Here is a 27,550-nt window from a genome sequence, read left to right on the forward strand (position 1 = left end):
GATGTCACAGAACCTGGGACCTGCTGCCCTGCTGGGCTAGGCCAAGAGGCAGAGGCAGAGAGACAGAGAGGAGCCACCCTGAGAAGAGAGACCAGGTGGGCTTTTCTATGTTGGTGCCTTGCAGTTTAGCTCTTTTTTTACTATATGTTCCCAGATCAACCCCAGATGAACTGCTATAGCTTTCAAATACCTCTTGTTTCTTGGGCTTTCCTAAGTAATCATCTCTCCTTCCTGATACAAGATAACTGTCCCTGGAAGAACACTCCACAATCTTCTGGTAACTTTGTGAACTTAGACAAGTTACTTAACTTCTCTGGGCCTCAGTTTCCCCATCTGTAAAACAGCAACAATAACCCTCCCCCTATCCCACAGAGTTGCCCTGAGGGCCAAAATAACAAATTCACGTGAGAGATTTGTGTGTATTGCCTGAGACGTAAAGCACACTTAATAACAATGACTGATTATACTGGGTACTTCATTTTTCTGAACGCCTACTGGAGGGTTGGAATTAGGATGGGGTCCACCTGCATCCAACCTGCTGCTCCCTCTGGTTTGGGAGTGGTGCAGCGCTGTGGTAGTTAATAGCAAATACTCTGGGGCTGGTCTGAGGTTAATCCTGGTTCTACCACTTACTAGTTGTGTGGCCCTGGGCAAGTTACCTAACTTCTTTGTTCTATAATTTCCTCACTTGTGAGATGATAATAATAGTAACTATCTCACAAAATACATTTTCATAAGAAGGTAATGTATCTAAAATGTTTAAAGCAATGTCTGACACATATTGTGAGTGCTGTACAAAAGTTGAATATAATTATATTAACAATGTTATCCTCCCAGTTGTCCCCAGCATCCAGACTGGTCATTCTAAATCACAGGTCTCTCCAGGCCCCGCTTCTGCTCTACACACCTCAGTGACCCCTCAAAGTGCCCTTGAAGCTTGTGCTCCTTGGCTCAGATATCACACTAGTGACCTGACCCCTGCCATATCTCCAGCCCCACAGATGCACTTCCTCCCCCACAGTATTAGTCCATTTTCACACTGCTGACACAGACATACCCAAGACTGGGTAATTTATAAAGAAAAAGAGGTTTAATGAACTCACAGTTCCACATGGCTGGGGAGGCCTCACAATCATGGTGGAAGACGAAAGGCACATCTTACATGGTGGCAGACAGGAGAGAATGAGAGCCAAGTGAAAGGGTAAATCCCTTATAAAACCATCAGATCTCATGAGACGTATTCACTACCTTGAGAACAGTATGGAGGAACCTCCCCCATGATTCAATTATCTCCCACCAGGTTCCTCCCACAACAAATGGGAATTATGGGAGCTACAATTCAAGATGAGATTTAAGTGGGGACACATCCAAACCATATCATCCACCCACTCTAGGCCTAGACAGATGCTATGGCCTCTGCCTGGCAGTTGTTCCCAGCATCCATGTCTTCTACTGTAGAGCAATGACTCCTGTTCATCTTTTGAGTCTCAGCTTAGGGTCCACCTCCTCCAGGAAGCCTGTCTTGACTTGTCAGGTTACGTCAGATGCCCACTCTCTGAGCTCATCTCTGCCAGACCACTTACCATCTGTGCTGTAATCCTTGGTGTATACATCTGCTCCTCCACTAGTGTGTGTGTTTGTTTGTTTGTTTTGTGTGTGTGTGTGTTTGTTTGTTTTGTGTGTTGTTGTGTGTGTGTGTGTTTGTTTGTGTGTGTGTTTTTGTGTGTGTTTGTTTTGTGTTTTGTGTGTGAGCTTGTTTTGTGTGTGTGTGTTTGTTTTGTGTGTGTGTTTTGTGTGTGTGTGTTTGTTTTTTGTGTGTGTGTGTTTTGTGTGTGTGTGTGTGTGTGTGTGTGTGTGTGTGTGTGTGCTTGGATGCTATATCTGACTAAAGGTTACCTCATCACCAGGCAAATATTTTTCTCACCTAACAAGAGGCAAGTGGTTCTGGGGTGGGCTTGTATAAGGTACATGGATGTGTTTTGGTCAAGAATTAGGCCGAGGCAGACATCAGGCCTGCATGACTCCGCGGGATTGGTGAGCAGGCGCACACCTCCACTTGTTATATAACCTGTTTGTGTAAGCTCATGCATGGATCTACGCCACTATTGTCTGTTAAAGATATAACTAACCTGCTGATGCTGTACAGGTGCTGTTGGTCTTGGCTCAGCTCTGTACGGCACAGCATGGCATGGCACAGCTAGGTGCTGGTGCCCAGAGAGAGAGTATGAAACTGCTGATGCCTGTGAGAGCTACCCACCTTGAAGGTGGGCAGTTGGGAGCCAGGAACTGGCGTGTGCCTGGAGAGTGAAAGAGTTAAGCTGTGAACCCTGACAGAGCTGGCCTTGCAGGCCAGGAAGAGCAGCTCCTGGCGTTGGGGTGGCAGGAGCCACAGAGCCGGAACAGACAGCTGAGATGAAGGTGGGCGGTGTGAGAGAGCTGCTGAATAAACCATATTCACCTGCTTGCAGCCCCCAAGTGTTCTCCCTCTTTCTTCCTCCTCCTCTTCCTTATTCTTCACCCTCTCCTCCTTTTTCTTCTTCCTCTCTCTCTCTGTTTCTCTCTCCATCCCTCCCTATTTTCAGGAATGTTAATAATGCCTAGAAGTCTCAAGCAAACTTTCTCGCTGCAGGCCTCATTCCCATGCACTAGCACCAAGAGATGCTGAGAGATGGACATCTGGGAGAGAAGGGATCCATGGGCAGGGAGAGTGGGCCGGGATGGATGCCACCTGGCCAACCCAGAGTGCCATCCCTGGGATCCCTGAATTCTGTAAGGATAGGACATGAAGCTGTGTGTATTCCCTGGAGGTGCTTATTGCCTGTCTATTAATAATAACATTAAAAACAACAGCAAGCATAATACCTATTTCAGAGTCACTATATTGCAAAGTTCTAGGAGGCTCATTTACCCTGAGTGTCCTGGGATGGGTCCCCTCTGGGAAGGTGTGATTGGAGCTACTGCCGTGCATTGGTCCCCACTGTGCAGCGTCTGTACCAATGACCTAATTCATTCCTCTCAAAACAGCACGATGGGAGTGGGTGTGGCTATAACCCCCCTTTATAAATGAGGAAGTGAAGAATTGGGAGGGTTTTTTCCATAGGGATGAGAGATTCTGATTTATTCTGGGCTTTATCATCATTAGTACCTGCAGCCAAAACACGTTTATTGTAGGGATTTTCAAACTAGTTGGACCAGGGGCAAGGATAGCAGAGACGGTTTACTCCCTAAACACAGGTGGTTCTCTTAGGGTTGCCTAAGGGCCTAACCTCACCTGGACCAATTCAACTTCTGCAGTTTGCCAGCTACTTGATTAACAGCCACTGTCATTCACTCTGGCCTCAATATAAACCCAGGTGTTGAGCAATTAAAGTCCTAGGGAAAGATTTATACAGTTTGTTCTCCTTGAAAATCATAAGCATCACCAGTCAACAATACAGGCTCACACAGCAAGGCAGAGAAATCTGGATGATTGGCAGCTACTTGTGTGTCTCTTCTATAACGCAGGGTCATCACTAGCCATCTGAGGGCTTCTCTTTGCAGACCCTGTGCGTGTGGACAGGGCCTTGTGGTGCAGATGTGTGCAGACTGGTGTGTTTCACTTCAGAGATAAGGACTTTCTATGCTGAAGAGATGGGCATCTGGGAGAGAGGAAATCCATCAGCAGGGAGAGATTCCTTCTCATACTCTTGCTTTTTTGCAATGACTTTAGAAGCCATGTGTTGACTATGATGAAGCTACAAGAGGGAACACATCAGACCCCTTGACTCACCATGTGAGAGAGAGGGCTGTGAATGAAAGCAGCTAGAGATGAAACAAGAGCATTAGGCTGTATATTAAAAAACAAACAAATAAACAAAAAATCCCATGCTTTTATTGCTGGGCTACTGATAGGTGGGGGATGGTTGTTACCCAGGACATTAGCCTATCTGTCTAATACACATATCCTGTCTCTATGACATGGACTAATTTAAAGAGGAAAGAAGCTCAACATCCAGTTAATATCTGGTTACTGACCAATTTCAGTACAGCAGTTTTATCTGCAAACAAATTTGTGTGTAGATGCAGCCAAATATGCACAATTACACCTTTCTGCTCATTGCAATGATACAGAAAAACCGTACATAGAATGATCCTTGAATTGTGAATCTTTCAGAGTATTGGCAGGGAACACATGATGCACTAAAAAGGGGAAAGTGATGAGAGTGTAGGGAACAGACTATTTTCATAGATGAGAGGAGACTTGAGGGTAAAAACAAGGGACAGGGAAGCACATCAGGGTGATAGTAGGAAGCCCACTAGCTCTGGGCCAGAAGATAATGGAAAGGAATACGTGAGTGGAGCCCGGAGGGAGCTGCAACTGTCAGATCTGGACACCCAACAGGAGCTGTGGTCTCCGGTAAAACAACTCAGGCTCTGCCACCTGTGGCCAAGCAGACAGCGTGGTAGGCACGTTGATATGCTGCTGTCCAGACCCTCTTTTGATGAAAGGTGTGTTGCGGCAGCTTCAGGGAGTGCTGTCCTGAATGCAGACTCCAGCTGCAGCCCCTTCAGGGAGTGCCTGAGCTGCTGAGAGTCATCATCTCCAAGGGCAAGCCCCTTCCCAGCGGGCCCACAAACAGTGACTTGCCCTGGGATTATAAAGGCCTGACCATCTCAGACCACCTTGCAGAAATCGCTAGGACCATCCTAGCTCCCAAGCTCACTCCAGAGTTGGCCATGCTTTTCTGGGCCTGCTTCACAGCTCAATATTTCCCTCTGCCCACTCCTGCTTCCTTTTCTTCCTTTCCAAGGAGTGGGTCCCGAAGTCACTCCCTAATAAGCATCCTGCACACTAATCTCCATTGCAGAGTCTTCTTTCTCAGTGAACCATCCAGCGACGGGGTGGGAAAGTGGGGCGTAAACACCCTGATCTCTCCCTCTCTTCCTGCTCTTTTACCTGCAGGCACCACTCATTGACCAAACCCAGCTGAAAGCAAGAGGTTGAGGAAACTGAGGTGATTTTCAGAACTTGTTTAAAATAGGGCTGGACAAGGGTGGGGAATACATGTTTGTTCTTTTAACCATAAAAAGAGATCATGTATCTAGGGAGGAAGGAGAGGTGGAAGCCACTAGCCGACAGTTTAACAAAAGCAGTGCCCCTGATGAAAACAAATGTCTGGATAATAATCTGTTCCAGATGAACAGCTAGATGCTGATGAGAGTTTCTACAGTCCCTTGTTAATATGAATCTGTTTTTCTTGTGTGGTTTCCTTTAAGAATCAAAGCATCAGAGCAAAACGTGGATGATGCATGTTATCCACAGACTCATGTTCCTGTAGTAGGATATCTCATTCCAGACAAAAACCTAGAGGTCACCTGCAACCCAGGGTTGTCCCTGGTATGCTCCAGTCTGGTCAGGGAGCATCCGTCATGCATGTGCCCAGCAGTGGGTTGGTTTGCATGTGGCACACCTGAGACCCCAGCGGCCTACAGATGTATTTGTTTATCCTGTACAGTATTTAGAAAATGAAGTGTTTGGCAACAATTGCAAATTGGAAGATTTTTAATAAAAATATGCAATTGTGGTTTCCCTCGGAAAGGCCAATGCTGCAGTGCCACTGGGACTCCAAGCCTACTGAGTGGCAGGTGTCCTGCAGTCCCCACCTCTCCCTATTGCCCCCGTCACAGAAGCTGAGTGTTAGATGCTGTTTATCATTGCACATGAGCAGACCTAAGGGAAGAGCAAAGTATTTCTTCTACCAAAGTCCCTGTCCAAGTGGGAAAACAAAAAGTAGCGTGGACCAGGTGTTTCAAGAAAAGTGCGAAGGAGCATATTTCTTTGAGGTAATGATAAATATTCCTTCATGCCCCATATGTAATTGTGTCTATGCGATAAGGGTATATATTATGCTCCACTTGATTACTTTCCAGGTTGGCCTGAGGTTATTTCTGCTTGGAATCCTGCTATGGGGCTCTATATTATACCAGAGCCACTGGAAAGAGGAATAGTCATGTAGGAGAGGAAAAACTCATAGGAAACAATTGTCGACTGAACAATTGATGGAAATTTTATGCAGACTAACAAAAATCAGTGCAGGGAAATACAAATACAAACCTAGGCTTTCAATTGGCTGATTCAAAATATTCAGAGATCGGAGCAGATAATATGAGCTGGAAGAGAAAGGGAAGACTCCTGGAAACCGTGAAAGACTGGGTTAGGAACAGCAGATTAAGCTTGTACTTTTTAGCTTCTTCATCATAATCCATAATAAGAAATAATACTGGACATGGTGGCCCACACCTGTAATCCCAGTACTTTGGGAGGCCAAGGCAGGAGGATTCCTTGAGGCCAAGAGTTCCAGACTACCCTGCACAACACAGCAAAACCCCATGTATAGAAATAAAAAAGTTAGCTAGGCATGGTGGTGCACGCTTGCAGTCCCAGTTACCTAGGAGGCTGATACAAGAGAATCACGTCAGCCCAGGAGTTCAAGGCTGCAGTAAGCCATGACGGAGCCACTGCACTCCAGCTTGGACAACAGAGCAAGACAATCTCTTTAAAAGAAAAAAAGGAAAAGAAATACATTTTACATTAGGATTTACCCACCCCCACATGCACACACAAACACAAATACAAACACCTATACAATTTAAACCAACATTTCATTAAGAATATACACCTTTGTTCCAAGAATATACCCTGATATATTTTATTCTATTCCATGCATTTTAAAAATGATAGTGATCCGTAAATTGATGTCATTGATTACTAACAGTTGAACCATGGTTTACACCTAGGAAATAGTAATACCCACTGAATTCAGTACCTACAACTAGAGCATTCTACAGCCTAGAAATATTTCAGGTCTAGCTCTTTTCTCCTCTCTTTTCTGAATTGTCCCTGTCTCAGGCTCTGTAAGACTGCCCATCAGGGAGGATCCCACCATGGCACAGATCTGGGTTTTTAAGCATTTAACTGATGACTTATTTGATGAATCTTTGATTTTTCTGGTAAGCAAGAGACCTCTCGAAGCTGCTGACCTCTCATGATAAGAGGTTGTTTCCTGTCTCAAGGTGTCCAACGAACGTTCGAGGCAATAAATCATTGCCAAAACTAATGTCATGAAGTTTTCTCCTGTGTCTGCTTTTATGCGTTTTACAGTTTCAAATCTTATGTTTATATTTTGAATTCATTTTGAGTTGATTTTTGTGTACAGCGTAAGATAAGGGTCCCGTTTAATTCTTTTGCATGTGGCTATCCAGTTTCTCAAAACCATTTGTTGAAGAGATCCTCTCATCATTGGGTATTCTTGGCACCCTTGCAGATGATCAGCTGATGATATGTGTATGGATGTGGCACCAAAAGCAGAGAGGCAACACCAGCAAAAATGGACACGTGGGACTACGTCATATTGACAGGCTTCTGAATAGCAAAGGAAACAAGCAACAAAGTGAAAAGGTGACCTACAAAATACGAGAAAATGTTTGCAAACCATATATCTGAAAGGGATTGAATGTCTAAAAATATAAGAAACTCCCACAACTCAATAGCAAAACAAACAACTCAATTTAAAAATAGGCCAAGGGCTGGGCGCGGTGGCTCATGCCTGTAATTTCGGCACTTTGGGAGGTTGAGGCAGGCAGATCGCTTCAGGTCAGGAGTTCAAGACCAGCTTGGCCAACATGGTGAAATTCTGTCTCTACTAAAAATCCAAAAAATAAAAATAAAAAATAAAAAGCCAGGCATGGTGGCGTGTGCCTGAAATCCCAGCTACTCAGGAGGCTAAGACACAAGAATTGCCTAAACCCAGGAGGCAAATGCTGTGGTGAGCCAAGATCGTGCCACTGCACTCCAGCCTGGGTGACAGAGTGAGACTCTGTCTTTAAAGAAAAAAAATATAGGCCAAGTATTTGATTATATGTTTTTCCAAAGAAGATACATAAATGGCCAATAGGTATATGAAAAGATGTTCAACTTTACTAATTATCAGGGGAATGCAAATTGAAACCACAATGAAATATCACCTCACACTTCCTAGGATGACTATTGTAAAAATAAAATAAAAGGTAAGTGTTGGCAAGAATATGGAGAAACTGGAACTCTGGTACACTGTTGGAAGAAATGTAAAATGGTACAGCCACTACAAAAAGTATAGAGGTTTCTCAAAAAAATTCAAAATAGAACTACTGTATATTCCAGCAACTCTACTTCTGGGTATATGAAAAAAAAAAAAAGAATTGAAATCAGGATCACAAAGAGATATCTGCACACCCATGTTCATTTTAGCATTATTCACAATATCCAAGATTTGGAAAAAACCCTAAATATCCATAAATGGATGAATGGATCAAGAAAATATGGCATATACATGCAATGGAATATTATTCAGCCTTATAAAAGAAGGAAATTCTGCAGTGTGCAATAACAGAAATGAATCTGGAGGACAATATGCTAAGTGAAATAACTGCTGCTTACCTGAGGTATCTACAATAAACTCACAGAAGCAGAGAGTAGAGCAGTGGTTTCCAGGGGCTGTGGAGATGGGGGAGGGGAAACAGGTATGAAGTTTCAGTTATGCAATAAAAATGGGTTCTAGAGATCTTCTGTATGACATAGTGCCACATTGTACACTTAAAATTTGTTAAAAGGATTTGAGAAAAGGAACACTAGCTGGCTCTAGTCGGACTAAAGCAAGGTCCTTTGCATTGCCCACGGGGAGAAACAGCCTCAGACTCCCCTGGTTTGACAAGGTCACGTTCAGGGTCAGTGGCAGGGACATCGGCTCCTTCAGGCCAGTAAGCAGTCACCAGTTTTTGAGAGAACCAAGCTGATGTCCCAAGCTGAGACTTCTTTAACACAAGAGGCTGCACTCCCGCTCTCTTCCAGATGCAATGAATGTGCATCCAACAGGAGCACCTCTGGGCTGCCACCTTCAGACCAGAAGAGACTGCGGCAAATTTACTGATTCTGTTATGTGACTGCCCCAGACACGTGGCAACGCATTGCCTGCAAAGGAGCGGCTAACTCATGTGCTGAAGCTACATGGAAAAAAATCAATGCCCAAAATGTTGCTGCAATTAATTAAGCCTTCACGAGAAAACAGGGCTGTAAGTTATCAGTAGTTGAGCCTTCCCGGCCTGTTTCATAAGGAACTGGCTTCTGTGACCCAAGTCTGATGAGCCTGAGACAAGCTTGGCTTTACAGCATTGAGCCGCAAAAGGCAGGTCGAAGTCACTGTGTGGAAACCCCGGGCTCCTGCAGACCTATGGTCGTGCTTATTTCCCAATGCCTTAGCCCCTTGGCAGGGCTGAGAAAGCGGGAGCTCAGTAGGTCACATGACCACTCGTGAGCCAATCACTGTTGCACTGGGATGGCACACACTGATTGGCCCGCCCTGGGCAGCGCCCCCACCCTGCAGGTGTTTGGAGTCTGTGTATGACGGATGTGGTCTGGCTATGGGAAAGCGGGGAGCTGTTTCAATACCCAGGGGGCAGGATTTCAAAGAAGAAAAATCATTTCAATTACCTAGCGTGTGGAGGATTTGCAAACATTTCTGAATTCTCAGGAGCATTTCTCAATCCTTGAAACATAGTTTCTGGACGCTGTTAGTGCACACTACAGTGGTCTGCACTTAACCACAGGGGAACGCTCCGAGACTCACAGTGGGTGCTTGACAACAGGATAGTTCCAAGCTCTATACATGCCATGTATTTTTCCTGTTCATGCATACCTATGATAAAGTTTAATTTATAAATTAGGCACAGGAACAGATTAATAAGGACTCATAATTAACTAGGACAATGTAAACAACATACTGTAATAAACGTTATTTGAATGTGGTTTATCTCTATTTCTCTCTCAAAATATCTTATTGTCAGTAATATTTTTAGACCGTGACTGACCATGAGTAACTGAAATGGAGGATAAGAGAGGACTACATGCACATTACAATATAATATTCATCATTAGGTGCAAAACTATTTTTACACTTTTTTTTTTTTTTTTTGAGACGGAGTCTCGCTCTGTCGCCCAGGCTGGAGTGCAGTGGCGCGAACTCGGCTCACTGCAAGCTCCACCTGCCTGGTTCACGCCATTCTCCTGTCTCAGCCTCCCGAGTAGCTGGGACTACAGGCACCCGCCACTGTGCCCGGCTAATTTTTTGTATTTTTAGTAGAGACGGGGTTTCACCGTGGTCTCAATCTCCTGACCTCGTGATCCACCCGCCTCGGCCTCCCAAAGTGCTGGGATTACAAGTATGAGCCACCGCGCCCGGCTATTTTTACACATTTATACAGCACAGTGCAACATTCTTTTAGTGAGGAAGCGGCATATGCACAGAATGACATAGTTTCACACACACAAAAATAGTGACACTCTCACACACACACACACACACATGCGCGCAGACACACACACAAACGCACACCAGCAGCCTGAGCAAAGCTTACATTTTGTAAAACCAGACACTCTCCCAAGCTCTGACCCTGGTCTCTCAGGACACACTTCATTCAGGAAGTGCAATTTCACTGCCAGCCAACATGCAAATTCTTCTAATCCTGTTTTTGAAACACCTAATATGAGTAGAAGTGTATAAGAAAAGATTTTTCTAAGTCTCCCGCGCTAATGGACCTTTCAGAATGCTAATTGTTCTGTTTCTGACATGTGTCCTTGAACTAAGTTCATTTTGTTCTTGTTTTTAATCCCTGTAATTTATCAGCAGACAGTAATTAGCTCAAAAAGGCACACTCTGGCAAGCACACAACTCACAACTGAATCATCCTTTCTACAGAAAACATGTCCCTCATGTCCCGCTCTTCTCTGGAAGGCAGATTTCCCTCGACGCTTCCAAAATGAGCTAACTCCTGGCCCGAGTTAAGCATCAATATCTCTCTCTCTCTCTCTCTCTCTCTCTGTGTGTGTGTGTGTGTGTGTGTGTGTGTGTGTGTGTCTATCCTTTCCTGGATACCTGGATACCTGGATAGGGCTGAGAACCTGAGCGCTGGTGACTCCATGGTTAGGCTATCAAGAAAGAACTTGGGTTCTTTCAAGTTCCATCAGCAGAGTGATCACGTAATCTACCAACCAAACCAGGACACCATGCAGAGTAAACAGGGCCCATTGATATAGTCTTAGGACAACTGGCATATATCCCACTGTCCTAGGCAGAATAAGAGGTATAGACACCTGACAAGGCAGCACTTCCTCACCGTCCTGTTCCAGTCCCTACTATCCACTCTCCATGGATGCCTCTCCTCTCTTTACTCTCATTCCCCATCCTGGCCAAATGCCACCTCCTCCTTGGAGACTTCCTATCCCTGCTTAGCCCAGGTACGGTGAATTCTCCATCATCAACTTACCTAATGCTTTGCCTCTTGTAGTAGTGACTTTGGTATTGATTTTGCTGATTTCGATCTGCCTTGTATTGGTAGTGACAGAACTCAACCCAAACCAGCTAAAGCAAAAAGAAAATAAATGTGAATGTTAATTGGCTCACTGACTGAAAAGTTTTGTGTATTGGTTTTAAGTGCCGCTTGATCAAGAGATTCAAATAAATATTGAAATCTCCCTTTTTCCCTCTTTTCCTCCCCCTCATGAACTCTTGGCTCTGTGTTCCTATGTTCTGGCTTCAATTTCAAAACCTCTATTTCGGAAAATCAAGGCTGAGGTGCTATTGGGACCCCATCCCCTAAGTAGCTTCAGTCCCATCCCCTTTAGATGAGATGCCCTTCTCTGCCTGACTGCAGTCTTCTTCTTATGGAACCTGGGGGTTATCAACTGCAGAGACAGAGGGAATGATACTGGGTGGGCAAAGAGAGCAGATGTCAGCCACCCCACCATAACTTCTGCTGGAAATATGTTCCCCTGGGGCTAAAAACTTGTGTCAGAAAAGCCAGCAAATATGCACCCCTGGCCTGAGTCTCAAGTCCTCTCTGTGACAACTGTGCTCCTTCTGTGGGGACATTTCTCTACCTGGCTAAAGAAAATCATTGTCATTAGGCAGCTCCCTTATTAAAAATCAGCAGATGGCAATGGAATAAACTGTTCCTATTAACACTAATATTCTTCCCCGGCTCAGTCCCTGGTAATTTTCTTTGCCAGGAAAGAAGGAAGGCAGGAGGCATTCCCAAATCAAGCCTGTGGTGCCGAAGGAGATTAACCTCAAGGAACGGTCAGCATTTGTAGCACAGATGCCCTCATGTCATTACACCCTTTGGGTTCTCCATGGGCATTCAGCATGATTCCTAAGGCTTCCAGAGCCAGTGCAATTCCCATGCCTGTGTGTGTGTGTGTGTGTGTGTGTGTGTGTGTATGTACTTCTTTTTCTTTGTAACTTCATTTTCTTTATGACTTTGTTCTCTCTGACCACATCTAAGATTTCTTCATATGAAATAGCTAAAAAGTGGAAGGTAACGTTTGAATCGTTTATTATAGAGTAGGGAAGGGAGCTGAGGGTGGTGGCTGGTGTAAGTCCCAGAGTCCAAAGAGCCAAGAACTAGGAGCTCCAATGTCCGAAGGCAGGAGAAGATGGATGTTTCAGCTCAAGAAGAAAGAGAGAGAGGGAGAATTCACCCGCCATCGTTTTGCTCTATTCAAGCCCTCAAGGGATCTTTACTCAGTCTACTGATTCCAGTGTCAATCTCTTCCAAAAACACCCCCAGAACTAATGTTCCACCCACCATCTGGGCATCCTTCAGCCCAGTCAAGAAAATAAACATTTTCTCTCTTGTATATTTAAGTTTCTCAAAATCCATCCACTTTGCAGGCTGTGTTTAGGACCAAATATCAGTTTATATTCAGCCACTGGCCCAGAGCAGAGCATCTTTCTCCAGGACAGGTTGGCCTGCTGCTGTTCCCCTTCTCTCCTGGAGGAACAGCCTGTGAGCCTGAGCCCAAGGTGTCTCTTTCTAGAGGACACAACGTTATCCAATGTGTCCCTGAGGCAGACTGCAGCTAAGGAGACACAGAGTTCTGCATCTAGCACCAAACTGAACTTGGAGTGTCTGTTCACAGACTCTCAGCCCCTCCCTCCCTCCCTCCCTCCCTGTCTGGGTTGGGCTTGTGGAGGATGAGTGAGCTTCCTACAAGGACCACACTCTTGTTCTTCCCATCAGCGCTGGGTTCTTGCAGGATCACAGGTCTCTGTGTATATCCTCCCTCCTGTTTGGAATAACATTTTCCATTTTCCTTCTCTTCCCAGATACCCTTCTCTCATCCTTTGAGTTCAACAGATGTCTCTTTTGGTTGCAAGTGACAGAAGCCCAAACAGAAAAGGCTCAGACCAAAGAGAAATGTATGGGCTCCTGAAACCGTATGTCAGAGAGAGATTGGGCCAGGGCTGGGGTATGACCCCAGCTCTTTCTTGGTTTCTCCTCGCCGCTTCTCTCTGTCCTGCAGCCTCACAGTCTCAGACAGGATTCTTTCAAGAACTGCAAACTTGGCTGAAGACCCTTCCTGTCCCCTTTCTTACCTCCCATGTACAGGATAGGGGTGATGGTCCCACTTCTCTGACTCTCACCCAGGAGTTAGGAACTCCTTAAGGTAAGGAGTCTTTTCTGATTCAATTTGGTACATATTGTGTCAAGCAGAAAGCATGGGAGTTGTGATTACTGGACACCTGCTGGCTAAGTAAATGGAGAATGTCAAAATGGTAATTTGATCAGAAAAAATTAGTCAAACAAAACTAAAATGTGCTTTTTGTTTCTGTTAGATGGTGACAATGGGTTGACTAAACCCACAGGTGCTTTTTTTTTTTTTAATTAATCTCAAACTCCCATTTGTGTCATGTTTTGTCATTTATAAGGAGCTTTCACATAAGCCCATGTAATTCTCATACCACTTGCCTGAGCAGGTGGGTCACTTCGTGTGTTTCTGGGTTTGGTGACGGACTCCCATAGGCTGGGGCCCACCAGACCTGGATGTCTCATGGGGGTGTCTCGTGGAAGTTTCTAATCCCTAGGGTCCTCAATCTCCTCATCTATGATATGGAAAGACCAGCAGTTAACAGATTCCATCCCACTCCCAAGCATGCTGTAAGGATGGACGAGATGCTGTAACGAATTCCACCACCAGCGACTTAAAACAGCGCTGATTTATTCTCTCGCACGTTCATAGGTCGGAATTCCAGCATAAGCCTCACTGCGCTAAAATCAAGGCATCTGAAGGGTGGTGTTTCTCTCCGGAGGCTCCAGGGGAAGACGCTTCCTTGCTTATTTGGGTTGCTGGGAGAATTCAGCTTCTTTCATTGTAAAACTGAGATCCCCCTTTCCCCGCTGGCTGTCGGCTGAGGGCCATTTTTCTTTTCTTTCTTTTTTTTTTTTTTTTTGAGACGGAGTCTCGCTCCGTCGCCCAGGCTGGAGTGCAGTGGCGCGATCTCGGCTCACTGCAAGTTCCGCCTCTCGGGTTCACCCCATTCTCCTGCCTCAGCCTCCCGAGTAGCTGGGACCACAGGCGCCCGCCACCACGCCCGGCTAATTTTTTGAATTTTTTAGTAGAGACGGTCTAGATCTCCTGACCTCGTGATCCGACCGCCTTGGCCTCCCAAAGTGCTGGGATTACAGGCGTGAGCCACCGCGCCCGCCTGCTGAGAGCCATTTGCAGCTTCTGGAGGCCGTCAACACTCCTCGGCTCATGGCTCCTGCCTCCATCTTCAAATCCAGCAAGGCCAAGTCAAGTCCCTCTCACCCTCCAAATCGCTCCTGCCTCCTCTGCTGCGTCTCTAGGACTCTTCTGATTCACTCTCCTCTTCTGATCCGCTATCCTGGATCATCCAAGATAATCTCTTTATTTTCAGGTCAGTTCAATGCCTTGTGACATATCCTCAGGCATAAAGGCAGCGGGGAGAAGGTCACAGGGGCCCGAATCTCACCTATCACAGGGACTTCGGCTTTTCCACCTGTGAATCTCAGCACTGCACTTCTAGAGACTCGGTTTGTCACGGCTGAGAAATACGGCGATTGCGAGAGCAGAGTCGGATGCCAGACTTGGCCAGGGTCAATCCCATCTCCAACACCTCCTAGTTGTGTCATCTGGGGAAAGTCACTTACTGCCAAATACCTCAGTTTCCCCACCTGAAATATGGATGTGGTAATTACGTTTCTCCCTCATAGGCCCCTTGTGAAGATGAAATATAACTGTCAGCTATAATCATTATCACCATATTTGCACAAATATTTGCATTCATTCATTTTACTGGTGTCCTTTCTATTATTGAAAAGCTATCTCTAGAACAGTTTACAATCATCCCAAGGACAAGGCAGGGATGATGATAATGACCTTTCACTTTGAGTAGAAAGTATTTTATCTACATTACCTAAAAGTACCCTCACCAAAAAAAAAAAAAAAAAAAAAAAAAAAAAAAAAAAGGCCTGTGAAGTGGATACTCCCATTTAACAGATGAGAAAACCGAGGTGAGGAGAGGTAATGAGCTTGTTGCATATCCTTGGATGCCCTAGACCAGTGGGGGTGGGGTTAGTCTGCCCTGATGAGGAAGAGGGACGTGGGAACCCTATGAGGCATCAGTACAAGCCGTAGTTTTTTATAGATAAAATAATTTCTATTCAAAGTAAAAGGTTGTTATCATCATCCCTGCCTTGTACTTGAGATGATTGTAAACTCTGTTCTAGAGGTAGATATCTAGTAATAGGTAGAAAAGACACCAGTGAAATAAATAAGTGCAAACGTTTGTGTAAATATGGTGATAATAATTACAGCTGACATATATTTTTCATCTTCACAAAAGGCCTACGAGGAAGATGCAAGCCCCGCAGCCACACTGATATATAGAGCTGCAGTTTCATATGGAAATGAGTTTACAGCTCAGGTTTTAGGGAATAAAAGTTGAGAAACTTTGGACCAGACCAGTGATTTCCAACTCTGGCTGCACATGAGAATCAAGTGGACAGCTGGAAAAACAGACCAAGGTCCAGCCCCTACCGCAGTGAGATTCTTACTTAAAATAATCTAGCACGAGATCGACTGACAATATTTTTTTAAAGCTCCCCAATAAGATTCTAAGACCCTCACATCTTTATAAAAAGGAAAGAAGGATTTTTTGACTCTCTCTCTCTCTGAGATAGGCTCTCATTTTGTTGCCCAGGCTGGAGTGTAGTGGTGCCATCTCACTGTAACCTCAACCTCCTGGGATCAATCAATCCTCCCACCTACCACACCTTGCTAATTAATTTCTTGACTCTCTCTTGACTCTGCTGAGTATCTTTTCCTCCAGGTTGTTTTTGTTTTGTTGTATTTTTTTTCTTCCCACCTTTGTCTTTCCTGTTAGAGGTTTTCCTCCAGTGTTCAGGGGCCCTTTGCTCTCTGTTCATATTTAAGGTGAGAAACCAGCCGGGCACAGTGGCTCACGCCTGTAATCCCAGCACTTTGGGAGGCTGAGGCGAGTGGATCACCAGGTCAGGAGATCGAGACCTTCCTGGCTAACATGGTGAAACCCCGTCTCCATGAAAAACACGAAAAAAAAAAATCAGTGAGGCATGGTGGCAGGCGCCTGTGGTCTCAGCTACTTGGGAGGCTGAGGCAGGAGAAAGGCATGAATCCAGGAGGCGGAGGTTGCAGCAAGCCAAGATTGCGCCACTGTACTCCAGCCTGAGCGACAGAGCGAGATTCCATCTCAAAAAAAAAAAAAAGCGAGAAACTGAAAAGCCTCCCTGAAACTCTGGGTCCAATAGCAGGACCTGACAAGTGGGGGGCGTTTCTGGAGGGTGATGTGGCTGGGTTGGCTCATTTCAGGGTCACTGTCAGTATTCATAACTTCTTGTTTGCTATTTCCACCCAGGCTCTTCTGTCTCTGCAGAGACTCCAGCCTGGAGGGAGGGCGGTGCAGAGGGAGCTGGTGAGCCTGGCTGCCTGCATTCTGTAGCTGATCTCCAGAGGTGGCCAGGGCAGCATCCAGGCTAGTAGGGGGATGGTATCCAGAGGGTCTACAGACTCAAGGAATCTGTCACACTCATGCCTCCAACTCAATTCAGTTGGTCATGGTGCCCTCAACACCTGAGACTTTTCGGTTCTCTGCACAATGAACTTAAGTTAGTTTCGGTTGCCCCCGGTGCTGGGTTAACTTGTCTTTGGTTGGCTGAGTCAGTAACTACTTAATCCATTTTGCAGCTCTCAAATTCCATCACTGCCATTGTCTCTCCCTTTGCTTTGTTCTTGTGCGTTTATGTCATCTCCCACTTTTAAAATAAAATGACTGTCCTATATTTTAATGGTATTTCTGAAGAAAGTGAAGTAAAGCAATGGAAATAAGTATGTTTACCTAGAACCTACGTGAACTTTTTATTTGAACATACAGATTAGAGAGATGGAGGGGAAATTATGTTGACAATTCAGTGCTGCCCCTAAAGACACAGGTCTCTCTCTCTGCTACAATGGAAAACCGCTGCCCTCAGGAGGAAGTAGTGAGGTGGAACTGGGCACCTACTGACTGGGTGATGTTAAGCAAGTGACTTGGCCTATCTGGATCACAATTTCTCCATCTGGAAAATGAGGACGGTCACAGTGTTTTCTTTTGCCTGGGGTCATTGTGAGGATTAAACGAGTTAATAAATGGAAACACCTATAATAATATCAGGCACCTAATAATGCTGTGTTTTGTTTGCTATTTTAGTGTTATTACTTTTTGGTTTCAGGTAGAGGGAAGGTTCTCATTCATATAGACAGAAGTGCACTAGCTCGGTTTGTTACCAGCTGCAAAACAGTTTCATCAAGTCAAGAAAGACAAAGCTCGGCTCCATATGATTCTAACTGCTCCTTCTTCTTTTCTCATCCATTTATTCCTGACCCCCAAGATATGAGTTAGGGAAGCAGAATCTCTTTTTTTTTTTTTTTTTATGGCCTTGTTTTCCTTGGTTGGTGTAACACCATTAAACCAAATGCCCATCCCGGCCTTTAGAAATTCAGTGTAGCTGGGACTTTAATATCTCTGCAGATGGATGAGGAAAACAGCAGTCAAGAATGTGGCTTAAAGTGAAATCCCCTTTTCATGAGCCCATGAAGACAAATGACAGGAGTCAACTGCCACCAGTCAAAAGGACCATTAGCATTTTCTTTATTTTAGAAATATTTCAGGCACTTCTTTAACTGCACTCCAGTCAGCTCGCTGGGTATTTTGTATGTGACATCCTTCCAAATCTTGCTCAGCTGTCTGAAACCAGGCCAGGGAGTGACCACAGAAAAAGTACTATTGGATTAAACAGACAGCGGCTGGATTGGATTAAATGGTTCATTTGACATTTAAGAGTCCCTCTAATGCCACTCTTCAGGTTGTACTCCTGCTGAAATGTTGTCATGAACTTATTCTGGCCCCCGTCTTTTGCTAAAAGTCCACTTACTTAAGAGTCAAATTTAAATTAGGAAGTATTTCCAGCACAAATTTTTGACTTCTATTGAAAAATCAGAAACTCTGATCCTACTGGCCCCACCTGCGCCCATGGAAGGAAGGAAGCAGCTGGAGCTGAGGAGCCAGTGCCGTTTCAGATGGGGCTGTCCACCCACAGTCCTCACCACTCACTGTTCTCTAAATATATTACATGACTGGTCCCTGAAGTCCTTTGGATGTGTGACCCCTTCTCACACTTACTCATCAAAAACATTAATCACTTGCTATGTTACAATAACTGTACTAAGCCCTGGAAATGCAGACAGGGACAGAACATCATCCTTTTCCTCAAAGAACTCAGAGTCAATCACAGGAAAAGTGTAGAAAAGAGCCAGATCTAATCAAGTGATATGTGGGTCATAGCTCCAAGCTACAAGGACCTGGAGAAGAGGCTTATTGCAACTGCATTGGTCAGAGGGAAATTCGCAGGGCACATGGTGCCTGTGATAGGCAGAAATAATCCAAGCAAAGAAGCAAGGACCTTTCATCCAGGCATAAGGAGAAGAGTGAACTAAAAGAGCATGGTAACATGGTGAAACTGCAAGCATTTCCTAACCCTCTAATGACTCTAACCTTGGGAACACTAAGCGGCTCAAGTGTAATTTAAAGTCTTTTAATACTTTTCTGTAAACCCCAGGTTATTTAATGCTATCTCGTTCACTTAACTCTCTATTTTACTGCACTGGGCCGCCCAGCTGACTACAGTTCCACAGGAATAGGGGCTGCCTTATTCACTTTTCATCCACACATGTGCTAGGTTCATGAGGGGACCCAGCAATGGGCTTTATGGCTGGTATGGCTGGTATGGCTGCCTATCTGAGTGTGTGAGCTCTGACTACAGACTATAATGCTCTCACTGTCAGAGTGGAGGATTATCTACTCTAGATGCCACAGTACTGAGTACAATGTCAGGGGAAAAAAAAAAAACCGGTGTACTTTACTTTTTTTTTTTTTTAATGAATCTGCTAGGGTTTGCATGTGGCCCCCAAAGTTTATATGTTGGAAAGTTAATCCCCAATGCAATAGTATTGACAGGAGCCATCTTTAATAGGTTACGGTGGCTCTGCTCTCATGAGTGGATTAATGTCCTAGCTCAGGAGTGTGTTTCTATTAAAGTAAGTTTGTCCCTCTCTTGCGCTCTCTCACTCTGCCCTCACTTGCCCTCGGCCTTCTGCCACGGGATTATGCAGTAAGAAGGCCCTCACCAGATGCCACTGCCATGCTCTTGTGCTTTCCAGCCTCCAGAACCACGGGCAAATGAATTTCTGTTCTTTATAGATGAGCTATCTCAGGTATTCTGTTATAGCATCACAAAAAGACTGAGAAAAAAATGAATAAATAAAGAGATGTAGAAATCATTCCTCAAAATGAAAGAAAATGCGATGTCAAAAGCTGTTTCTCTAATCCAGAAGTTGGCAGACATTTTCTGTAAAGAGTTATATGGTAAATATTTTAGGTCTCTGTTGCACCTGAACATAACATCATACTCAATAGTTCTGTTATAAGGCTATTAGATTCTCTTATAAGGTGAAAGTAGCCACAGACAATATGTATATAAATGAAGATGGCTTTGTTCTAATAAAACTTTATTTATAGACACTGACATTTCCGTTTTAAGTTATTTGTATACATTACAAAATAATATCTTGTTTCAATTTAATTTAAACATTTAATAATATAAAAGTATTCTTAATTCATAGCTCATACAAAACTAGGTGGTGTGTTAGATTTGAACTTCAGAATGCCATTTCCTGAGCCCTGCTAAGTCAATTTAAGCAGATTCTCAGCTCCTGGAGCTCAGCTGTGGAAAGGTAATCACCTGTTGAGTGTAGACCTTCTGTCTTTCATTAACAGAAACTAATACATATGGAAAAATCAATCTGTTTTAACTTAATCTAATGTGGTTATTAAAGGCTCCTCTCCTTTTATGATCTAATGTGAAGTACAGGCAATAAAATTCCACACTGACTCCACTGGGAAGCCAAACAATTAAACAACTAGGCAATTAATGGTATAATTAAAAACTTTTCCATTATATTATTTAGTACCCATCAAGAAAGGTTGGTCTTCCATGATTCAAATGCCCTCACTAAATGTCATTACTTGGAGCCAAAGGCCTCTGTTCACACAGACGCACAGGTAGGATGGGGCAAGGAGTGTGGAGTCACAGACACCTGGCCCACCCTCACTGGACTAGGGGCCTGATGAGCATGTGACAGCCCCAAGAAGCCATAACACAATGTGAGGCTGTAGTGAATCCTTTCATTTTCATCATCTCTGAAGACTACTCTGAAACTTCCCCCCAAACTGTCCCTAAAAAACAGCTCACAGACTACTTGCCGCCATGACCCCGATCACTGTTAACTTCTGAATACTCCTTCTTCCTCAGCATAACATTATCACCCTGAGAAAAGGGACATGCCTGTTACCAGAGCAACCAGGTGTAGTGCTTCACATGTGGTCTCAGCCCAACCTCTCTGCTCTGTTTACCTAACTGCATCTGGACTGGGCCCTGCTTCTCACTCCTATGGTCAGATGATCACTTTCCTTTTTAACTTCATCTGTTTAAGATTAACCCAGCAGCCTTGGTGTAGGATGGCTTAAAAATGATGTCATTCACCATCTATTTCTTCACTCCCATCTAGTCTCCTAAACTTCTTCCTTCCAGCTTACCCTGTCTTCTTATCTTACACTCTGTCGAAAGATCTCTTCATCAATGCCCACCCACCACTCAACTCCAGACCCTGGAATTATCTCACCATGACCTCTATCTCTTCCACTCAGAGAAAGCCACGTTCTCTGTCAGTCTCTCATCAAGGTGTACAAAGCTGATCAAACTACCTAAGTCAAGGTATAAATGACTGATAAGTCTCTGTATTCCCAAGAGATATTTGTTCTTTTCAGCAAAGTCACCTGAGTGACCGAATTTGAGGATATTCCAAAAAAGCATTGAAAAGGAGGCTGCAGGGTAGGTTGTTTCCGGGGCCCTTGATTGATGAGGAGGCCTGGGTTGCACCATTTGATGCTCCCATTTGGACATTAATTCATTGAACCAAAGGTCAAACCAAGCACCGGGTATATGAGCTCAAAAAGTGGACAGTGCAGAAAAAGAAGCACTGTGATCTTAGAGCTTAGATCTTAGCACTGGCCTTGGTCCAACAGATACAAAACTTAGAGTAAAACACGTTCCCACTGTGATCCCTGGGGTCCTCACACATTAAATAGGGATAATAACACCTCCTGCCCAGTCAGCGAGACTTCAGGCACATGGATTGTCCTGGAAGGAGACACATGCACCCCTCCACTGATTTTCTTTAAATGTTTGCCCAAAGTTAATACAAAGACTAATTTGGAAAGGCTAAGAAGGGCAAGGAGTGGAACATCCGTTTCTCCATCAATGCTATGTGCTCTGGCTGCTAAGAATACATCCCACCTAGAAAAAGCAAAATCTGTGAAGTTTACTGAACCCTTGCTAGTTAAGAGAGAATTTTGTATTTCTAATTAGAATCAGGTTTTCACTCTATCAGATCCAATAATACACTTATCGAAACTGAGAAACTAAACTTAGGGGATATGTTACTATTCAATAAAACCCACACTTTATTTGTAGTTCACCAGCTTTTTTTTTTTTTTTTTTTTTTTTAGACGGAGTCTCACTCTGTCACCGAGGCTGGAGTGCAATGGTGTAGTATTGGCTTACTGCAACCTCCACCTCCAGGTTCAAGCGATTCTCCCACCTCAGCCTCCTGAGTAGTTAGGACTACAGGTGTGTGCCACCACACCCAGCTAATTTTTGTATGTATTTCACCAGCTTTTTTTACTGCTGATCTTATTTCAGGATCCAAACCCGAATATCACATTGAATTTAATCATCATGACTTCTTCGTCTTTGCCCACTCATGGCTGCTTCTCAGACTTGCTTTTTTGGCCATTACCTTAAGACAAGTTTGAGGAGGATGGGCCAGTATTACTAATATTTTATAGAATATTCTCAATTTGGGTTTGTCTGCTTTTTTTTCTCATGATTAGACTGAGGTTATGTGTTTTTGGTGGAAGACCACAGACATAAAGTGCCATTCTCACCACATCCTATGAAGGCCACATATTGTCAATGTGACTTGTCATTGTTGATGTTAATCTTGATCACCTGCTCAGGGTAGTGTTCACCGTATTTCTTCATTCTAACATTATTCTTTTCACACTTTTCCAGCTCAATTTTTTTAAAGCAAATCACTGAATCCAACCCTCATTCAAGAGAGAGAATTAAACTCCACCTCCCAGAGAAAGGAGAGAGAGTAGCTCCATAAATTTTTTTGTAATTCTTGCTTAAAGGAGATTTGTCTGTTCTTCCCATTTATCTGTTCAGTCATTTATTTATATCAGTAGGGACTCACGGATCCTTTACTTTATGTTTGGTTACTCCAATTGTTTCCACTTTAGTCCTTGAGAGCTTTTTCGGGTTGTCCCCTGTGTCTTTGACATGCCCCGTCCTTTTGTTGTTATGAGCCCCCTTTTACATTTGGGCCTATGGCTTTTCTTGCATCTTCCAATTATATTTAAGTGGATTTTTGACATTGAAACCTTTGTCATATTGGCGCTAAAACACTTCTTTAAACATCGATATTGAAAATTTATTGAGTTTGAAATGTTATAGCTTTTTCTATCAATACAATGAGATGAAACGTGATTATGGAAGAAAAGAAAGCCATGGTGATACTGTCCCTCTCCTGCCTGAGGCTTCTGCAAAGCCGACTCTTCATTCATTGGGCCTCCTTCCCCACCTGGTTGATTCTGACTTGGGTTCCAAACCCATCCCACCAGGCATGGGGGCTGCTGTCTCGGGGATGCCTCCCCTGCATACACACTCACAATCGGCAAAGCCTCTTTCTCCTTAGGCCCAGAGCCCGTGGGAATAACCCATTCTCATCCTCAGCTGATTATGTCATTGAGTCCTGGGACCAGTGGGGCCAGTGACCAACCTCACAGCATATGACTGCCCACCCACCAGTCTCTGCTGCCTTCTGAGAGCCACAGCAACCCTGGGGGAAAGGCAGACTCATCACCCTGGGGCCCAGAGACCTTTGCCTTGTCTGTTTTGGATGGGCAGCTGGTCATCCTCTCAAGTGTAGTGTGGTATCAGAAAGAAAAGTGAAATGATAGAGAATTTATTTCCCAGGTAAAATCACCAGGCTTCTGGCTACATGTCAATATATTTTAAAATCCAAACTAACTCATTGGAAGGGTGGGGGAAAAGAGAGATTGAGAGAGGTTTGGCATATTTTGGAATATTCCTTTGGAATTTTGGAATATATTTTATTTCTGAGTAAAGCAAATTGTAGACTTCCGAAAACACATATCATGTTCAATTTGGGTAGTATCCTTGCAAGTAAGTGCTTTTATGTCTATATAAGATGTATCCTTGATGTGTTATCATGAAACATACATGATACAAATCACATATTACAGACAAATTCTTGGTGAAAAATATCAGTATTCCTCCTATTCTTCTCTACCAAAAAAAAAGCTCTTTTAATAATTTTAGTCTTTAATTTTCCAGTATTATCTTCCAGAATATCATAATGATAGCATTTATCGATGTTAGGTAATACCTGTGGGATTCCCATAGGACAGATGAGGTTTTTTTTTTATTATTATTATTCACATGGCCCCTCTCCTTCAGGGAGTGAGAGGATTGCTTTTAGTTCTTCTTGGTACCACCTTCCTAATTCCACAGAAGGTGCTAATATCTCCACTACTTGTTCCTTTGCTTTTCAGCAACACACTGATGTGCCACTCTAGGAAGTGAAGATTCTTGAGCTTTCCATATCTTATCACTCTTCCTTTTGTTCCCATCTGGCCTCCTCCTACTTTCTGTCAGCCACGTTTTTAGTTATAATATAGCATTAAGGTTATTAAAACTTATATTCCATCCAGCAAATATACCCAAGACTTCAGCACATTCTCCCAAATTGACCCTTCTATCAGAGGCCCATTAAACAACATCTGAATAAATAGAATTTGTTGTCTCTATGTCCACGAGGATGAGGCAAAACAGAGGATGCAAAATGTTGAGTCTAGGCCTTCCCTGGTACAAACTAACTCCCCAGCCAATGGCATTTATCCAGTATTAGTTTCAAGCTCTGAGCTATTTCTGGATACATTGACTGAACAAAATGTATATAACTGTCTTGCCATTACCAGTCTTAAGCAGTATTTCATTTAGCTGTCACATTAAAGGTTATTTTCTTAACCTTCCATGTTCCATAAGCCATGTGTTAATTTGATGTATGTGTAGTGTGATGAAGAAAATGTCATTCTTTGAATAGCTGCTCCTAGCATTTTTCTTTTTTTTGTAGTAGGTATGAGTTTCCATCCATGAACTCAGCTCTGGAAGAATGGAAACTTCTATGTTTATGTATGACTCTATGACTCAGGTTGTCTTTAGAGTTTTTATTGCCCAGAATGCTTCAGAAAATATCAGTAAATGCAATATTTTTGCACACTTAATTTTTGGATCGAGTTGTATCTCAGATATAGGACATTAATATAGTGCAGAAGGGTGTGTGTGTGTGTGTGTGTGTGCGTGTGCATGTGTCTGGTCATCTCATCATGGTAGAATTCCCAAGTCAACTACCCTTGTCTGATTATCTAATTAGTGTGATTGTTTTTCCTTGTGCTTATCTTAAAGTCCAGTGGTTCTAAGTCTCTACTTTCTTGATGCATGAGAATTATTTACACTCAGGAAGCTCCATGCGATGGTAGGACCACTTCTATATCTGGGCACCTCTGCTGCTGCTATACCATGGTCAGTGTGGAAGACACCATGATGCTGGCTCAGGCACATTTTTCAAGATGTACTACATGGGGATTGGTCCCTGGGTTCTATCTAGAACATGAGACAGAAGTTCCATGTGCTGTCAGGTTCCACAAACCTACTTGCATTGTGCCAAGAGAATGGAGAAAGCAGGGTTTGGGACTCCTTTCTTGGTTGGGTAAACATCTACACTCTCTTCATTCACCCTCAAGCTCTTCCCAAGTCCTTTCAAATGGAGAATTTGTTTCTTTGGCCAGAATGTTTGCTCTGATTCACCACACGTTTTCTCAAAATACTGAACCATGGTTTTGTATGGACACCAGTGAATCAGAAGAGATGTTCAGTCAAACAACTGATGCCGTCTGGTGTACCCTAACCGTGCGTGCCAGAGCTTCTTCTCAGGGTAAGTGTCTTTAGATGGCAGACTTTTGAGTTTCAAAAGTCTTTTCTCTACTTTGGGCTGTAACAACACTTATGTGAGGCAACTTAATGCCAGAGAGTGTAGCTGCCCAACTGGAAGGAAGGCGAAAGAATAATAATAAATAGGGGAGAAAACTCACTGGTTGTTATTTCAGATTATTATATTGCCAGTCCTCCTAGGTAGAGGCTAGTAAATTTTAGGAGACTATTTTGAAAAGTTGGCTTTGAGTAAAGACTGAGACTTCTGGCCCAGGAATTGTCTAATATGAAGCCCCGAGAGGAAGAAACCTTCCCGTCATCATAGCTTCCTGTGTGCCAAGCATTGTTCGAAAACCTTTATGTGTATGGGCTTGTTTAATCTTCACAATAATTTATAATCTAGCTCCTGCTACTTCAAAACAGTAGTACAAGAGGTTAAATGACTTGTTCAAAGTCCACAGATAAACACAGATGGCGGTCTGACTCCATCTTCTGGACCACTGATAAGTAAGGCCAGGTAAGATTATACAGCAGTCACAAATATTCTACCCTGATCTCAGTAATTTATAGCAACAGAGACTTATGTTTTCCTCATGCCACATGCCCAAAACAGGATCACCCACTGTCTTAAAAACCACTGCTCACTGCTGGGTGCATTGGCTCACACCTGCAATCCCAGCACTTTGGGATGTCAAGGCGGGTAGATCACGAGGTCAGGAGTTCGAGACCAGCCTGGCCAATATGGCGAAACCCCGTCTCTACTAAAAATACAAAAACCAGCCAGGTGTGGTGGCACATGCCTGTAGTCCCAGCTATTCAGGTGGCTGAGGCAGCAGAATCACTTGAACCCGGGAGGTGGAGGTTGCGGTGAGCTGAGATCACGCCACTGTACTCCAGCCTGGGCTGGAGCCTCAGACTCTGTCTCAGAAAAAAACAAACAAACAAAAACTGCTGCTCATTAGTCAAAGAACTCAAAAGGGTCTCCAATGGGCAATTAAATGCTTCCTCTCAGAAGTGGTGGACATCACTTTTTGTGACCACTCGTAGCCCAGGATGAGTCACATGGCTCCATTCAACTCCAAGGAAGCAAGACATGCAGGCTCCCCATGAGCTCTGGGGATCCACATCTGGACATATTTGGGGACCACCCCCATGACCATCCTGCTGAGCTGCCTGCCTATCAGTAACTGTGAAAACAGACATGAGAGTTTCTGTAAGAAAACGGAGTGAGGAAAAAAGGGTGGGACACAGGTGGATTGGGGAAAGGCAATAGAACCTTGCTCTATGACTTAGGATATTTTCAATGAAGTCTACCAAAGAAAGTCACAAAATTAGGAGTGCAATTAATATATATGAAAATTAGAAAGGACTTTATTGCAGCATACTGGCTGATTTGGTGCTAAAGAAACCCAGACCACGTGGACAGGGAGGCTGCTGACACCTGGTGGCTCCTGCTTCTCCAATGGAACTGGCTTCACTCTGGAAGGTATCTGTTTCCTTCACTGCACAAGGGGAAATGTGATCCTGGGAGGGCAGGGGGATGCTTCACCACCTCTTCGCAACCATCTGCCTTGGCAGGTGCCTGCATTGGCCTCAGCAGATCACAGGAGTTGCTGGCATCGGCAAAGCAGGGTGCTCAATCAGCAGATCCTCTGGAAGGGGCTCCCCCAAGAGGACACTGGAATTGCACAGGCGTATGCCTAAAGGCAATGTTGATGGAAGCCATCCCCTTTCGATTTATTCTCTTACATAGATACTCTATGTGGTTGGTTTTTCACGCATCAGAGGACACGGGTTCTTGCCTCAAAAATGTGTGAGTCTTTGTGGTACAGGGCAGGGAGCCAGGAGGAAGGCAGGGCTGGCTGTGTTGCCTCCACTAGAGGTTTCCTTATCCCTGTGTCTGGGGTGAATGCCTGCTCTGGGGCCGTGGGTGCTCCTGACCATGTGGTGCAATAGCCTCAAAGAT

At 44.1% G+C, this 27,550-nt stretch overlaps 1 long non-coding RNA gene across 1 annotated transcript; it reads left to right on the top strand.

Annotated features, from left to right (window-relative positions):
* On the top strand, positions 1 to 27,014 carry LOC131380866 (uncharacterized). The gene is made up of 4 exons (XR_009209110.1): positions 1 to 95; positions 25,509 to 25,588; positions 26,039 to 26,101; positions 26,965 to 27,014. It is a non-coding gene; the product is annotated as an uncharacterized LOC131380866 (long non-coding RNA).
* The last annotated feature ends 536 nt before the right edge of the window (positions 27,015 to 27,550 follow it).

This window comes from Hylobates moloch, unplaced genomic scaffold (genome assembly GCF_009828535.3).
Source record: "Hylobates moloch isolate HMO894 unplaced genomic scaffold, HMol_V3 SCAFFOLD_12, whole genome shotgun sequence".
Lineage (NCBI taxonomy): Eukaryota > Metazoa > Chordata > Mammalia > Primates > Hylobatidae > Hylobates > Hylobates moloch.